The sequence below is a fragment of the Manis pentadactyla genome, chromosome 3 (assembly GCF_030020395.1).
Source record: "Manis pentadactyla isolate mManPen7 chromosome 3, mManPen7.hap1, whole genome shotgun sequence".
Classification (NCBI taxonomy): Eukaryota; Metazoa; Chordata; class Mammalia; order Pholidota; family Manidae; genus Manis; species Manis pentadactyla.
In genome coordinates, this window is record NC_080021.1 from 4,396,106 (window position 1) to 4,410,780 (window position 14,675).

Below are 14,675 nucleotides of genomic sequence, written 5' to 3' on the forward strand. Positions count from 1 at the left end.
ACCCTGTCTGGAGCCTGCTTTCTTTCCCAGGTCTCCTGCAGGGCCTCTTCCTTGTCCACTCATGGGGGATGGGCTGAGCTGCTGGGTGCTCATCCCTAGGCCCAAGAGTGGCCAGGGGGTTCGTTGGTGGGGTGGGAGGTGGCACTGGTGCACAGGCTGCAAGCACGTGTTCACGTGGGGCCCCTGCAGCGCAGGGTGTCCGCCTAGGGCTGGGGCTCCACTTGCCCAGCCACCTCCTGGTGTAAGTGCCAAGAAGCCTGGGATCTAAATTCACAGTAGATTTTTCTGTTTGTTTTGATGGTATATTAGTCAACTCTATTTTATTTGAACTTTTTTTCTTTTAACTCTTTTTAGAACTTCCAAGGTTTTGCCATATTGTTGGGGGGGGCATTGTGTATTTTCCTTGGTTCTTGTCACCATGGCAACAAAGCACTGAAGGGCAGAGGCACGGTAGTGAAGCAGAGTAAAAGTTGTGAAATTACACACTTAGAAATGCGGGCAACCTCAGGGGTGAGATGTTAGGGGGGAGTCTGTTCGGAGACTCAGGGAAGTCAGTGTACAAGTTGTGGAAGGAAATTATTCAAGTGAGAGTGTCAGGGAATGACAGATTAGGATAGTAAAGGACGTTCATTGAACTGCTACACGGCTTGGGGCACATCCCCTGCTAACTCCTTAAGCCAGGGTCACCTGGCAACCAGTGTCTGCTTGGATCTGCACTGCGTGGGAACTGAGTCCTTACTATTCCAGGTTTTGGGGGACCTGCAGAACACTGGATGGGGTGAGATTATGTTCTGCAAACTTCTTAGAGACAAAGAAAGAAACTTTCAGGCAAGCTACTAAAAAGCATGACCATAAACTGCAGTTCCAACCTGGTCACCCAGGTGATGGTTATTTGCAAGCCTAGATCTGAGCTCTCAGTAGCCCCTCCTTACTTATCTGAAATAGGACAGAGGGAGTGAAGGTTTGAGCTTAAATCAGGAGGATTAAAATGACAAAGCAAAGTAATAAAGACACTTACCACTGGAAAAGCTCAGAGACAAAACTTTGTAAGTTGAGTAGTAAGTTTATTTAAGGCAAAAGGTGCACATTTGGAGAAAGGAGAGTACTGGTGACCTCAGAGAGAGAGGAACGCACTGAAAGGCCGGGAAAGTTTTATTAAAGTTACACACTTACAAAGTGCAGGTGACCTCGGAGAGAGGTGTGCACTGAAAGGTTTAGGGTCTGGGGTTTTACAGGCATGTAACTCCAGGGAGAGGAAATCCTGGGGCAAAATGCCTCTAACACCAATATCAGTCAAAGGGAGAAATAAAGTTTAAAATCTGTTTACTGCTTACAAACTGCCATCTGGGGCCATTTCTCTTACCTGCTCCAGCAGAAGCAAACCAGCTCTCCCCCTAACCTCTCAGGTTCAGATAAGGCCTCAGTTGTCCAGGTAGTTACCCATTGATATGGAGATGAACCCTCCTCCACCCCTGAGGAATGCCTGTTGATATGCATGTGCATTAAATCCAGGCAAGATATTCTGGAAATATTACAATTTTACCCACAGGCCACCCCTCCAGAAATCTTGCCTTACAATCTACTCATTCCCCCTCTTCCGCAGTGGTCCCTGGGCAAGAAAACTGGGGCATTGCGGCCAGACTAATGACATAACAATAGCAACAGCAATAAAATCATGATAATCCTCAAACCAGAAGATTCAGCCAGGTTCAAAGTCTTATGCAGATTAAGTCCAAAGCTCGTCCATTTCATAGGCAGGAAGTAGCTGAAGAGGTAGAGGGTTCAGAGCCATCATCACGTGGCAGCAGCAGCCAGGGGGTGCATCCAAACCACGAGGACTACAAGAGAAAATAACCTCCTGGACATTTTGGGTACATTACTGTGATCTTTGGGGACCACTCTGCTGATACTCCAGGACTACACAGGAAGCAGCTTCCAGGCCTTTCTCCCAAGGTGCAGAAGGGCCAGCCATCGCTGGTCCATGTGTTGCAATGTCCAGGGCCAAGTCCATTCAGCAGTGTCTCCAGGGTTTAGTGCAGTTGGGACTGGCAGCAGGATGTTGCTCTGCCGGCCATATCCTGGCTTCAAGAACTCTCCTTTGGTTTGCACGTACAGTTGTATATCCCCAGGGCTCAAAGCTCCTTTATGGGGCTTCTCATTGAAACGCTGTAGCACTGTCCATAGGTGAACTGACCAGCCCTGCAGACTATTGGTCAAGAAACAGTTGTACCTCTCTATCACGCCTGCCTTGGTAGGGTTATATGGTACATGAAATTTCCACTTTATTCCTAATTGCTGCAGCCATCCTTGTAACACATGTCCAGTAAAGTGGGTGCCTTGATCCCTCTAAATCACCTGTGGCTGGCCAAAGGCTGCAAAGAGATGCTCTAGGCCCCTCTTGGTGGTTTGCTGATCTGCACAATGTGCAGGAAAAGCAGCCAATAGTCCAGTAGCTGTGTTCCACACAAATCACGGCAACCAATATCCTTCTGATATGGGCAGAGGCCCAGCACAGTCTATCTGCCACCGGAGGAGGGCTACCGGCACCCTTATTATTATCCCATGCTGCTGGGGGGCTCGGTGTAAGTCCCTCTGAGAGCATATGAGTCACTCCTCTCCGTGGGCTCAGGGCCTCTCCTCAGCCTCCCCAGCCCACAGGGCCCCGGCCGGCAGCAGGAGCTGCAGGAGCAGCAGCAGCAGCCTTCGGCTCGGGCCACAGGCCAGTGCTGGTGCAGCAAGCAGCGGTGGTGGTGTCTACATGACCACACGAGTGTAGACACACATTCCTAGGCACGAGCACCACTTCTCCCCATCATCTCTAGAGGCAGCCCTCCCAAAGGTCGCACCCATTATGACAGATTTCGGGTTCAGAGGTCTTGCCGACTAGTGCCAGATGTAACTCCATGGAGAGGAAATTCCAGGACAAAATACCCCTAAAACCAAAATCAGTCAAAGGGAGAAATAAAGTTTAAAACCCGTTTATTGCTTACAAACTGCCATCTGGGGCAGTTTCTCTTTCCTGCTCCAGCAGAAGCAAACCAGCTCTCCCCCCAACCCCTCAGGTTCAGATAAGCCTTTGGTTGCCCAGGTAATTACCCATTGATATGGAGATGAACCCTCCTCCACCCCTGAGGAATGCCTGTTGATATGCCGATGCACTAAAGCCAGGCAAGATATTCTGGAAATATTATAATTTTACCCACAAGGTGGTTGAGTATTTTCAGGAAAGTGACAAAGGGCCAGTGTGGACCTGCCAAGTGGTCCCAGAATGTTCATCTTTGATGAAACATTAAGTTTGTTCTTTTAACTTAACATAAGAAATTTTCTGCTTTGATTCCTTTCCAGGATATCAGCTCGTGTCCAGAAGCATATCGATCAAGACTGTCTGTCCTGCCTCCAAGGTAGGCTGAGCCCTGTCCATTTGAATTTTAAAAAATGAAATTTTAGCTTTAAGATAGAATTCTTCCTGAAAAGCTGGGCCTCTGAGCAGGTGCTAAAGTAAATCTTACCAGTATGTGCTAATTGACACAGTGAAAGCATAGAGTATGCTTGGATACTTTTCTTTATCTGAGGAGTATTCAGACATTCCACGCCAACTTGCTCCTGGGCTTCTGAGCTTTCTATTTTTACCTAGTTAATTAACTCTGAGTCCCTTCTAGTGGGCTTTACTGGTCTTATTCTTTTTCTACCCCACTCATCTATTTTCCTGCCTAACAATATGATGTGTTGGTCCCCATTTGCCCCAGGCCTCAAAAGATAAGAGTGGGTCCATCACAATCAGAAGCCTACTTACAGGGTGCCATGTAGGGCAGCAGGAGGCCTGAGCTCTGCTCCCTTCCCCAGGAGCTAGTGCACGACTGTGGGCTGAGATGGGAGGGGGCCTGGCTGAGCAATCCCGGCATCCACTCCACCCACTCCATCTCAGTCCATGCACTCCACTCCATTCAACTTCTTCTCCATCTACTCCACCCCTCCCATCCCATCTCCGCTCTCGCTTGGTGATCTCCTGTGGCCGTGGGCCCTGACAGTGAACTGGGCCTTACCCAAAAGTCCCTGTCTTCTCTGGACCAAAGCCCAGCCCTCCCCGGTGCTGTCCTGGGATAGGGACTGGAATCTGAGACTTGGATGCCTCCCCAGACTCCACCTCAGCCCTAAGTCCAGGCCTGAGAAAGTTCCTTGCTCTGCCACAAGGGGCACGCAACTGCACAGGGCATGATAGAGCTCAGATGGGTGCCATTAAATGGATGCCATGTTTGGGGCACTGAGTGGTGGCTGGCCCTAGACCCAGCTTAGAGGCCAGCAGGGAGAGGCCAGATAGGTGCCCAGGGCCAGGAGCATTCTCCAGCTTTCCCAGCAGGGCCCTGCCTGGGTTTCTGGAAAGGGGAGTCCCTCTCTGCGTGTGCAAACTGCCATTGCCATTTGGGGTGCCTCTGTGTGTGACCAGCACCCCCTCTCACTGAACCCAGACTTGTTTCTCACCCTTTCCCACCCCCAGTGCCCAAGAAACCTCGTCCAGAGCTCTGTACCAGTGAGTGCAGCAGAGAGGCCGTGTGGGAAGGGGAGAGAGCTGGGGCCCTCGGCTCCCCTGCCCAGGTAATGAGCAATTGATGTTCAGGGAGGGCCGGTCCCTTGGTGCTGGGGTGTGGGGGACCCGCACTAACAGAGGTTAGTCTGTAACACCCATGGGACCCTGTGTATGGCCTGGTTCTACCGTCACCAGCAGTCACTGCCTGGACAAGGCAGCAACAGGCTGCATTTGAAACCAGCATAAGAGGGGGTACTCATGAAAGTAGGGGAGGTGCAGGTGTGAAGGAGGAGGCCCGGCTGTAGGGAAGGGTCCCCGGGCCTCGGTACAGGCCCAGCTGGAGGGAGGGTTCCCTGAGCCTCGGTACAGGCAAAATAGGATGGGTTTTGGCTGGTGGGTGCAGCATATCCCAAATTGGGGTCCATGTTCTTGGCATCTGTGAGCTTTTTTCCCTCTAATAGGGCAAACTGAGAAATGCTGAACGTAATGAATCTCAAAGAACCTTTTAGGGGCAAAGATTCTGCAGCCTCTTGGGGTAGAGGCCCTAGGAGAGGCCTACCTACTTGCAAAGCCATCCCTCAGGGAAGTGGACCCTCCCTGCGGAGACAGCGGGAGGGCAGGGCTGCCCTGGGCTGTGGTGGGGTTAGGCAGAGGAATGCAGCCCAGGGCTGGGGTAGGAGGTGGAAGGCCCTCATTAAGCTAATCAGGCATCTGAAACTCATTTTCTTACAAGTTGTGGGTTCTCCAGGGAAAGCCCAGACTCCCACCCCAGGCTACAATTAGTGCATGGCCTCCCAGCCTGGCGTTGGACTCCAATCCCCAGAGTAACTGAGAGGACCACACCGGGCTCCCTGTCTGCAGGTGTGCAAGACACGTGAAGGAACTGGGGTAGCAGTGAGGCCCTGTACTGAACACCTGGAATGGACCCTGCGAGCCCAGAGGTGCTGCATCTCATCCTCTAAGAGGAGCCCGTACCCCACTTAGGGACCCAAGGCCTCCGCAGGAACCCGAGTTTGAGACCTGCACCAGCCTCCCATACCTCCTTTCCTCCTGCCCTCTTGACCCTCTTTCCCTCCCTGTTTCTTCCCTCCTGGGCCTGGGGAGCACCAAAGAGAACCCAGAATTTTAACTCAGGCCCCTCCCTATTGGTCAGGGGCTGCACAAAGGGTGCTGTCATGCCTGCATAAACCCAGGAGGGCTCCTGGGCCTGGTCACACGCTGAGCCTGGCCCTGGGCATGGAGACCGGAAGCTGTTCTGTTCTTAGGATCAGCGAACAGAACGGGGTGGCAGGGGGAGCCAAGCAAGGCCAACTGGCTCACAGAGGGCCTCAGAGGCAGCTTAACAGCTGCCCAAGGGGTCGCTCTTCTGAGTTGTTCTGGTACTTCTCTCCCGCTTCCCGCTCAGAGCCCTCCCCTCCCCTCCCCACCATTCCCACCCCCACCTCTACCCCTGCTGTTCTCCTGTAGTGGGGAAAGCACAGCTTCTCTATCCGAGGGACCCCAGTCTCAGGGCTTATGGTCCTCTGAGCACAGTGAGCTGCTTGTCCGGGGTGTCCCCACTGGCCCCTCCTGACCCTCCCTGGCTTCTTCAGAGGGAGGGACCTTGCAGAGAGGTGGAGGATGGGGATAATGCCCTCTGGGGCCCGGCTTTCTGGGCAGCAAGGAGCCAGGATGTGGGGATGCCTGAGCTTGGGCAGCTGGTATTTTCCAGGAGCCAGAAGGTGGCAACCGGATGAGCAGGTGCCCAGCTGCCAGCATCCTGCAGGCTGCATCTGCCAGCCTGCCCTCCTCTGCAGGGTGGGGCTGAGCTGTGAGCAGGGCCCCTCAGCCTGCCTCCCAGGGAAGGGGTACTGGGGGTGGGCCAGCAAGGGTTAATGGAGCCCACCAGCCAGAGCGGGGACCCAGCAGACAGGCAGATGCCCAGAGGGTGTGCACACGGGAGCGGCACATGTCGTGAGAATTGTGGTGAGTCAGGGACCGTGGGTTTAGACAGAGTAGGCTGAGGGCCTCTGGAAAAAGACCCCTATCAAAACTCCATGTTAAACAATTAATCAAATCCAGAGTCACATTAATTCTCTAAAGTAAAACATCAAACTAGGAATATAAGCATTCTTCAGTGAGATTAGTTAAAACTGAAAAGTCAACAAGTAGTGACTAGCATCTGATGGACAGTGACTGTAATGGGGTATGTGGTGGGGACTTGATAATGGGGGGAATCTAGTAACCACAATGATGCTCATGTAATTGTATATTAATGATACAAAAAAAACCCAAAAAAACTAAAAAGCCAGGAGTAGCTTGGCCTGGAATGTTTGAATATCCCCAGACAAGAAAATGGGATCGGCATAGCCCATGTCTTCATTGTGTCAATTAAATCATGCTATTGTAAAATTTACTCTAGCCTGCTGAAAGGCCCAGCTTATTTTCTTTAACTTTACCCAGATGCTGTGTTTTCCTCCTCGAGCCCCTAATCAAGTAATTTACAACCTGGGCAATTAATATGACAAGTGAGCCCAGTCACAAACAACATAGTAAAAATAGGAAAAACTCCATCTTAAAGATAAGATTGCATTTTAAAATCCAAGAAGTCAAAAAAATAGATTTCTTAACATAACAGACAGTAACTCAGCCCTCCTTGGGAGCAGGACGGGCAGTCTTGATTGATATGTTCCCAGACCAGGAAGCTGCTATCCTGGGGAAGAATCAAAGCAATACATTTATTGTGTTAACTCTGCAAAATAATCCGGAAGACTGATAAGAAATTTGGTGTCTCTTCAAAGATAAGCATTTAGGGACCATTTAGTGGGTCTGCATCCCCAGCCCTTTGTCTCTCAACCACCTATAAATCCCCTAGACAACGCACCACCCAGGACTCTCTCATCCCCTCCTGGCCTGAGCTGGGAGCTCTGTCCTCTCTCTTTATCTCTAAATAAAAGCCTCTCACTTGCTCTCCTACTTTGAGTGTTTGCTAAGTTCATTCTTTGACTCTGTGAACAAGAACCATGGCATGAGTGGCACTGCTGGGCAGAGCTTGGAGAGAGTAGGGGAAGAGCTAGGCTCCGGTCTGTGCAGTGCGCTGCCCAGGGCACCCAGCTCCCTCTGGTGCCTGAGGTTGGCAGCTCAGAAGGGCACTGGGCGGAGTGGTGGCAGGAAGCTGAGAGCAGAGGGTGGGCATGGACCTGAGCCCCACTCACCACCAGCACCTGCTCCTGAAGCTGAGGCCGTGGCCCCTCAGGGGTCCTTCTAGGCAGGGAGCCGAGTGGACCATGTACTGGACGACCCCATGAGCGGCCAGCTTGGGCTGGGCCAATGTCTCAGAAGGTCCCTAGGCAGCAACGCCATGACTGGTGCCCAGTGGACGCGCACCGAGCACACGGGAAGCCCCCTGCTGAGAGCCGCCCACACTGCATCTGCCTCACCCACATGCATACGCTGACACCAAGTGCACACAAACCTGCATGGCCACGCTCCCCCCACTGACATGCACAGGCACACACACACATGTGCACTGATCCCTGTGAGCCAGGCCCAGGCATCCCCTGACCCAACATCATGACGTCACCCAGCAGGGTCACCAACCTCCAAGTGCAGCTCTCCTGGCCAGCAGGCTGGCCCTGGGGTGCCCTGGGTGCTTCTCACATCATGGGCTGAAAACAGCATGGAAGGGCAGGAGGAAGGCAGACTTGTTCTGGGAGGGGAGGAGTGCCTGGGGACCTCTGGGGGGCTTGGCCCCTTCCCCACAGTGGTGTATATCAGGGAGGCCCCTGCCCTGGCATCTGCAGACAGGTTGACCCGTCCTGGCTATGTGGCCTCCTCCTTCCACAGACCTGAATTCTTTGTCACTGAGATGGGGATAATTGTACCCTTCCCCAGAGCTGTCCTGTGAATTAAGGAAGAGTGTGGGAAAGTGGCCACTCTTGAAACAGGTGACAATGTTTGCAGTGAAGGGGAGGGTGGTGCTTTGTGGGCCCCTGAGGCACGGGGCTTGCTTCAAGTCATCTGGGAAGATGGCAAGGGACAGGAGCAGAGGGGTGGGGAGGGCCCCATGCAGTGGGAAAAGGGACCCCAGAAAGCAGGGCAGCCTGGGCCATACCCCCGACCTGCACCCAGGAGAGCAGGACAGCTGAGACCACGCTAGCTTGGGAACCTTTGGGGTGGCTTTGAGGTGAAAAGCCCTGCCCCCAGCTCTGCCCTGGGGGTCTCCATCCCCAAGGCTCCATGTGGGAGAGCTCAGGTGCCCAGTCAGCTGAGGGACACAGCCATGCCCCGGGTCCCACGCTCCACCCCATGCTTCCCAGCCAGCTGTGTGCACCCATGGAGTCACCCTATGAACAGGAAGCACCTTTCTGTGCCTGCGGGCCTCACTTGGAGCCTGCCACCTGGAGGGCCCTGTGTCACTGTGGCTCTTACAGGACCAATCCTGGGGCCTGGAGAAGCCAGCTTGTCCCTGGAGGCCGGAAGTCCCCGCGAGTGGTACAGCCTACTCATTCTGCTGCAGAGGCCTGACCTCTGCCCCCGGACCCTGGTGGGCCTTGTCAACCTGCCAGCAGGAGATGGTGAGAGAGGCCCCCCCACAGCGAAGTCATTCACCCATTCATCCCACAGACACTCGTGGTCTCTGTGCTCAGCCTCACTCGGAGTGGCTGTGGCTGGGACTGGCTTCCACAGCAGTGACAAGGGCCCAGGCCTGTATGGCAGGGAATGGCTCTGCATGTGCCTCCCGCAGTTCCAGGTAGTGGAGAAATGCTATTTAGGGCGCCCCAGGCTCAGGGGGCAGGAAGGAATGCCTGGCTATGCCCTCCTGGCCACAAGGCCTCGGGCAAGCATCCCACTCACCACTGTCACTTCACCACAGGGGCCCTGCATGCCGACCCTGGAGGGCACCAGTGCAGACCTAATGAGATGTGGCAGCAGGTACGATGGGCATCTCTCTGTGCCCCCAGTTGGCCAGCTTGCTCCGTGCCCAGCTGCCAGTGTGGATAAGGCACTTCTTGGCTTGGATCCCATTTCTGCCCAAGCAAGGAGGCCAGGAATGCTGGGGAATTAATGCCCCCTTCAGTCCCCGAGGCCCACACAATGCCAGCTGGCATCAGGGAGCCCACACGTTCCCTCCCTGACGATTCGGAGGCAAGAGGGCCACACGGCTCCAAGGGGTCCTGAGGAGGGGGCTGCGGCCTGCGGTGTAGCTGGCTGGACACTGCCTCCCCTTCCTCATCTCCAAGAGGCACCCTTCTCCTCCTGAATAAACCACCATCAGGCCCGTTTTGGGGACTCAAACTCAGTGCCGCTGGTGCCCAGCATGTGGTTGATCAGCAGCCAGCAGCTCTGGTGGTGATCATAGTTATCCCAAGAGTCCCGGGGACCTCAGGAGGGCTGCAAACCCCTGGGGAGCAGACCGGCATCTGTCCATCCGCACGTGGCCTGGGAAGCAGGGAACTGCGGTCTGATGTGCCCTGGCTGCCGGGTCCAGGGGCATGGCCCCGAGTGGCCCCTGAGCCAGATGCCTCCCCGCCGACGGAGCCGGTCTCTGGAGGTGTCTGTGGGAGCAGGGAGGTGAGCCCTGGCGAGGTCAGAGCATCGGCTCCAAGGCCTGGGCGCGCAGCTCCGTCGCTGGGAGACGGTGGGCGGCACTGGGGCTCAGAGCCTTGGTCTCTTTAGCTGGGGGAGCGGGGCTTCCAAGGCCAGCCTGGGACCCAGCAGCAAGAGGGTGTGAAATGTCCCCGTTGGTCTGGCCATCATTGCAGATTCCCTGAGCCCAGAACCCTCCGGGGCTGCGTGTCTGCACAGGCAGCGTGGCCTCTGAGGAGGGTGGAAGTGCCGTGAGGACTAAGCCCTCCCGTGCTATTAACTGAAAGGACTGTGACCCAAGGGTGAGGAGGTCGAGGCCAGCTGCAGCCAGACAGAACAGTGCCGCTGTGGGGGGGGGGGGTAGTGAGGGGTCAGAAGGGAGAAGCATAGGCGGGCAGGGGCAGGATGGCAGGGATGCGGCGCACTGTGCGTGGGCATAGCTCCCCCACAGCTGCCCTGGTGAAGCACTGCCACAACACGCAGACGGAGCCCCCCAGCACCTGCACTGCTGCGCCCCCTCACCCACAGGGAAGCGCCCGTCTGAGGAACGCCGGGGTGACACTCCCGCCTCTGTTAAAGAGCACAATGGAAGTGAGACAGCAGAGGACGTGCGTTGGAACTCAGTCATCCACGATGTAAATGAATATGTGGAATTAGATATGAAAGAGTATGTGCTCTAAACTTTGTGCTGTTCTAACAGCGACAGACAATACACTTCTGCATTATTAGCATTTTCTCTATCGCTTTCTTATCTCTAAATAATCAACAAAACAACAAATCAAGACCTGAGTTTAGTATCTGCCATGTTCTGTGGCGTCTGTCCTCCCCACCATGGCTGACCGCTGCCTCCATGAAGGGCTGCAGGCCAGGGGAGAAGATGCCAGGTAGCTCATCGTTGGCGCCACACTGTACCTACAGCAGGCGGGCGTGACTGTCAGAGGGTAGATGGCAGTGGGCCAGGGAGCATTGGGGTCACTTTTGTTACGACATATTTGTTTAATTGTAAGTTAATGTAATTTAACTTTAAATAATGACTGTCCTTAACAAAGGCTCCCAGATTTCCTGAGAACTGAACAGCTGGCTCCTGGGAACGCACCTCCACTGTCGCTCTAGCCGGAGCAGGACCCGGAGAGGCAGAGAGTGGGGGGCGGCAGTTGAGTGGAAAGCGAGTGAGGAGGAATCAGGAGGAAGGTAGAGGAGAGCCAGGTGGCTGGGAACGCCGGCAGCAGGCCCCAGGGCTCCCAAGCCCTCCGGGAGCCTATCCCCATCCTCTGTGCCCACAGCGTGCGCCCTGCTAACCCTGCAGGGAGCCAGGCCCTGGGCGCGGCTGCAGACGCCCGGAGGCTGAGGGGTGAGAACAGGGAGCTTCTGACCCTACATGGCACCTGGTAGCGCCTATGGCCTCCCAGAAGGGGCAGGCTGTTGTCACCGGGGCCACAGCAGCAAGCCAAGGGTCCCAGACCCGAAGTTCTCCAGACCACACTGCTAAGACCAGCACACACAGCTAACTCAGCTGTTTCAGACTGTTAGGCCATGAGTGTTAGGCTGGGGGAAGGAAAAACAAGGACATGCAGACAGAACAGAGATGCCACAGGGGGAGAACAGACCAGGCCCCAAGGTCCGTGCCGTATATGGAAAGGGGACAGCTCTCCCTGAATTCCATCCTGATGTGCCAACTAAGACCCGGATGTCAGCCTCCTCCCTCTTGGAAGGAAAAAAGTTTCTAGTTGTCTGTTATGTCACCTTTAGCCAATCATGCCTCTCCACGCCCCCTAGGATAGCTTGCCCACTCCTCGCCTCCTAATCCCTTATAAGCCCCCACCTCCCTGACCTGGTGTGACGTCCCTGGCCTGTGGTACCCAGACCACGGAACATCACCTGGGAGTTGCATTCAAATAAACTACCTGGCCCTTTGTTGCCTCTCTTTGCCAGCTTATTTCGGCTAAAATTTATCTTACAATGAGGAGTGTGTTTCTTGATTAAATTTTAAAAATACAAGGAAGAGCAAGACATGGACATTTAAGGCCTATTAGAGTTGTGTTCTGACTTCACCTCAAGCTGAGTGTGACTGTTTAGATGTGAATTAATTCAAATAAAATAATATTTAATACTCAGTTCCACAATTGAGCCTTTCAAATACTCAATAGCCACGTGCGGCTAGTGGCTGGTGGCCTCTTAGCTGCCCCCAGGTGGTGCATTGTGCTGAGCAAAGTCTTTCGAGGGCTGCTTTGGATCAAAAAATCCCCCCTCCAGCACCACGTTCCCGGCACCACTCAAGCAGATATTACTGTTTTGCTTATGTGGATAGTTCAGGGAAAGCAGCTTTTTGGCTCAAAAACAAACATGTCTCTGAAGTCCCAGTTGTCTAGGTGATCCCATGGGGGTGGCCAGGTCCCACCTTCCTCTGTTTGCCCTAAAGAAGATGGAAGTACTGCTCGGTGCTGCTGACACTGCACAAGAAGGTTGTGGTGACCTGCTGCGGGATTGCCCACCCAGTTCTGTGCTTTTTGTCCATCCCAAATCTGAGCCCACAGACCCAGCAAAGAGCTTCCCAGTGGCAGGGCAGGCACCTGGGCCTATGGAGTTGTGCTGCCCTAACCATGCAAAGATTTATTTTTTTCTGCGAAGTGTCCCAAAGTGGAGAGAGGTCTCCAGCTCAGCGTTACCTGGTGGCAGGTTTGAAGGATGCATGCAGCTGAGAGTTCATTTCCTCACCTGTAATATGTAAGATCTCAGCACAGCACTGGGCTGGGGAACGAGAGCTCACCACCTACCACTTATGCATTCATTTAATCAACATTGGCTGCACAGAAGTGGCTGCCTTCTCATCCTCAGGGGATCCCACTCCGAGAATTCCCCATCACAGGTTCTGGGTGCCTGGACAGTCTGAGAAAGCCTGTATCATTTGGGGAATAACACAAATAGAGCCCTGTAGTATGAAGAGGTGTGTATGTAACTGGCTTTTTCTCACTTCCCCCTTGAGAATCACCAGGCCGTTGCCTGTCCCACAGTTCATTCCTCCTGTTGCTGAGAGGTGTCCCACAGGGTGTGCATGGACCACAGTTGGTCTAACCGCTTGCCCACTGAAGGACATCTGGGTAGTTCCCAGGTTTTGCCTATTTTGAATGAACCTGCTAGTAACATCTGTGCACAGGTATTTTGCTGAACATACTTGTTCATTTCTCTAGGATAAGCATTCAAGAGTATAGTGCTAGGTCTCATGCTAGTTGCATGTTGACCTTTATAAGAAACTGCCAACCTGTTTTCCACTGTGATTGACCATTTTACGTTTCCCCCTGCAGTTGTGAATAATCCCAGTTCTCTGCATCTTCATCAGCATTTGGTGTGGTTACTGTTTTACTTCAGCCATTCTGATATGTGCATAGTGACATTGTGGTTATAAATGACAATGATAGTGAACATCTTTTCATGTGCTTATTTGCTACCCATATCTGCTCATCGGTGAAATGTCTGTTCATGTGTTCTGGCCGATTTTCTAACTGGATCTTCCTTTTTTTTAACTAATAAGTTTTGAGAGTTCCTTACATATTTTAGATTACACTTCTCCACATACTTTGTGACTTACAAATATTTTCTCCTGGTCCATAGCTGGCCTTGTCATTCAATTAACAGTCTTTAGCAGAGCAAAAGTGTTGAACTGTGGTGAAGACCAATTTATCAGCTGTTCTTTTTATGGTTTGCACTTTTGGTATCAACTTGTTAACAATTTCTTCATCAAACAAATTTAATCAAGGAGAACTATTACAAAAAAACAAACTACTAAAAACCAGTTTCCAACTGGAGGGTGGAGCCTTCGACTATGAACCAAATGTAGTCTGGGGAAACAGAGAGAAGAGGTTATTTTATTTATTTACTTTTTTGGAGATAATTATTTTTTATTGAAGGGTAGTTGACACACAGTATTACATTACATTAGTTTCAGGTGTACAACACAGTGATTCAACATTTATATACATGACAATTGTAGGTACCAGCTATCACCCTACCAAGCTGTTACAATATTTTGACTATATTCCTTATGCTATACATTACATCCCGGTTACTTATTTATTTTACAATTGGAAGTGTGTTTATATATATATATATATATATATATATATATAGTGAGGGCATCTCTCATATTTATTGATCAAATAGTTGTTAACAACAATAAATTTCTGTATAGGGGGGTCAATACTCAATGCACAATCATTAATCCACCCCAAGCCTAATTTCCGTCAGTCTCCAATCCTCTGAAGCATAACAAACAAGTTCTTACATGGAGAACAAATTCTTACATAGTGAATAAGTTACATGGTGAACAGTACAAGGGCAGTCATCACAGAAGCTTTTGGTTTTGCTCATGCATTATGAACTCTAAACAGTCAGTTCAAATATGAATACTCATTTGGTTTTTATACTTGATTTATATGTGGATACCACATTTCTCTCTTTATTATTATTATTTTTAATAAAGTGCTGAAGTGGTAGGTAGATGCAAGATAAAGGTAGAAAACATAGTTTAGTGTTGTAAGAGAGCAAATGTAAAGACTTATACTCTGAAAACTACAAGTCACTCTTA

General features: G+C 52.1%; 1 long non-coding RNA gene across 1 annotated transcript; it reads left to right on the forward strand.

The window, feature by feature from the left end:
- The first annotated feature begins 3,258 nt into the window (after window positions 1-3,258).
- LOC130683140 (uncharacterized) lies at window positions 3,259-7,469 on the forward strand. Its single transcript, XR_008996747.1, has 3 exons — window positions 3,259-3,401; window positions 4,496-4,593; window positions 5,387-7,469. It is a non-coding gene; the product is annotated as an uncharacterized LOC130683140 (long non-coding RNA).
- The last annotated feature ends 7,206 nt before the right edge of the window (window positions 7,470-14,675 follow it).